The following is a 2,856-nucleotide window of genomic DNA, read 5'->3' as shown; positions in this document are numbered from 1 at the left end:
AAGGATTACTCCCTGATATTATATCCATGACTCAGAGCGCTTTTGTGCCGGGGAGGCTAATTACTGACAATGTGTTGGTGGCTTATGAGTGTTTCCATGCAATCAAGCATCGTCGTCAAGGCAATAATGGGTTATGCACTGTAAAGCTTGATATGCACAAGGCTTATGACCGAGTGGAGTGGGGTTACCTTCGTGATATGATACTCAAGCTTAGTTTTGATGATTCCTGGGTACAGATGATTATGGCATGTGTAACCAGTGTAAATTACAGGGTATGGTTTAATTCTGAGGAGACAGAGATGTTTACTCCAACAAGGGGTCTACGACAGGGCGACCCCTTGTCCCCATATCTGTTTTTGATATGTGCTGAAGGACTCTCCAGTCTGTTAGCGCATGAGGAGGAGATCGGTGGTATCCAAGTGATTAGAGTGTGTCTGGGGCACCATCAATTTCACACCTACTTTTTGCTGATGATTCTCTAATCTTGATGAGAGCGAATGCGTCAAAAGCCACGTCACTCCGGAATGCACTTGACATGTATTGTGCAAGTTCTGGCCAGTTGGTTAGTGATGCAAAATTCAGTATTTTTTTCAGTCCAAATACTACTGTCGAGGATAGGGAAGAAGTTTGTACACAACTAAATATTGTGGTTGAGGCAATGACGGATAAGTATTTTGGATTACCCTTTCATGTGGGGATTGAGCGTAGTGATTGTTTCCAACACTTGGTTGATAGAGTGTGGGCTCTAATTGATGGGTGGAATGCGAGGATGCTCTCTGCGGGAGGGAAGGAAGTTTTGTTAAAATCTGTTGCGCAGTCCATTCCAGTTTATGCTATGTCAGTTTTCAGTTTGCCAAAGAACATCTGCAAGAGTATATGTGATGCAATTGCTAGGTATTGGTGGGGAGGTTCACAGAGCCAAAATAAATTGCACTGGAAAGCATGGTGGAAGATGTGTATTCCGAAGAAAGAAGGAGGGATGGGTTTCCGATATTTACACTGTTTTAATCAAGCAATGTTGGCTAAGCAGTGTTGGAGACTACTAAGTGAACCAGAGTCTTTGTGTGCTCAGGTACTTTGTGCGAAATATTATCCAGATGGGGACCTTTCCAATGCGGTGCTTAAAAAAGGTTCCTCGTTCACATGGGGTAGTATCATGGCCGGATTAAAGACCCTAAAAAGAGGTGCTATTTGGAGACCAGGCAATGGGGCAAGTATTAATATTTGGTCTGATCTTTGGATCCCTACTCCCTATGATAGGCGTGTGATGACACCACGTGGGCATTGCCTTCTTGAGACGCTACAAGATCTTATTGATCCACATACGGGAGAGTGGGATGTACAATTGGTGCATGACAATTTTTGGCCAATTGACGTTGCAAGGATTATGCAAATTCCGCTTCCATCCCAACAGCAACTAGATTTCATAGCATGGCAATTATGCAAGTCTGGGAGATTTACTGTCTGTTTGGCTTATCATGCAGAATGGAAAGCAGAGTATCAGACTAGAGCGGGTATTGATACTGGTGTGGGAAGAAGTATGTCACATCCGGTATGGAAATTACTTTGGGATTTGAGTATCCCCCCAAAGTACATATTTTTATTTGGCGAGCTCTACACGGAATTGTGCCATGTTACTGTAATTTAGTGAACATACACATTAAAACCCCAATGACTTGTCTGGTGTGCAAGGTAGATCCTGAAGACCTTAAGCACATGTTATTTATCTGTTGCGGAGCTAGAGAGGTATGGGAGGAACTCGGCCTAGGCGCGAATGTGGCCGCAATTGCTGAGCAGCATAGGTCCGGTTCATTGATACTTGATGAGATAATATGCTCCAGGTTACCTGGTCGTGTCTCGGTCGAGGGAGAAAATGCAGTGGAATTGGCTATGGTTACGTGTTGGTATATCTGGTGGGAACGACGTCAAGTGTCCCATGATAAAGAGATTGGTACGCCAGCATGATCGTCTCTACAGATTAGGGGTATCGTGCTAATTGGGTAACAGAAAAGAAGCTAGTTCCTCCATGACAGACTAGATGGTCTAGACCAGCAATCAGGATGTATAAAGTTTAATGTTGATGCTTCATATCATGTTGACTCAGGTGCAGGGGCAAGTGGTGCTATTTTACGAGATTCGAAGGGAGGTTTCGTTGCAGCGGCCATGGAATATAAACCGAATGCAATGGACGCTCCAACGATGGAGGCGTTTGCGCTATTATTGGGACTACGACTTGCTGAGGAGATGGGCATTTTTTCTTTGTCCATTGATAGTGATTCTATGGAGATTGTTCAAGCTATCCAGAATCCGGATGACTACCGGGCGTCAGGTGCGGTAATTACTGGCGATTGTCGAAGGTTGATGAGTTCTTTCGGCAAGGCGACAATAAATCATTGTGTGCGTGATGTAAACGAGTGTTCTCATACTATTGCTCGTTTTAGTTTCGTGGGTCAGGAGTCAAGGGTGTGGCTTGATAAACCTCCTGATTTCCTGATTCCGCTTATAGTAAAGGATATGATTATGAATTAAACTAGCAAAAGAGCCCGTGCGTTGCAACGGGAGAGAAAACATAACACACACTCTTAACCCAACAACCATCACTCAAGACCATAATAGGTCCATCTCCTTCATTTTTGCGAGGCATCATATTTGTATTGCCGCTTATCCTCCTTCTCACCCTCACCGGCGATGGCCTCGGTGTTCACACAAAAAAATAAAAAACATGTGTTGAATATGGTTAATCCTAAGGCGTCTCTCTCTCCCTCTCCCTCCCTCTCTCCCCCTCTCTCTCTCTTGCTCGCTTTCTCTCACTCCCGCAATGAGAAATCTGTTGTTTTCCCTTGCGACATTTTTCAG

General features: G+C 44.3%; 1 pseudogene; it reads left to right on the top strand.

Annotated features, from left to right (window-relative positions):
• The first annotated feature begins 535 nt into the window (after positions 1–535).
• On the top strand, positions 536–2,529 carry LOC123158696 (uncharacterized; annotated as a pseudogene).
• The last annotated feature ends 327 nt before the right edge of the window (positions 2,530–2,856 follow it).

The sequence above is a fragment of the Triticum aestivum genome, chromosome 7B (assembly GCF_018294505.1).
Source record: "Triticum aestivum cultivar Chinese Spring chromosome 7B, IWGSC CS RefSeq v2.1, whole genome shotgun sequence".
Classification (NCBI taxonomy): domain Eukaryota; kingdom Viridiplantae; phylum Streptophyta; class Magnoliopsida; order Poales; family Poaceae; genus Triticum; species Triticum aestivum.
This window is presented reverse-complemented; position numbering and strand designations above follow the sequence as displayed.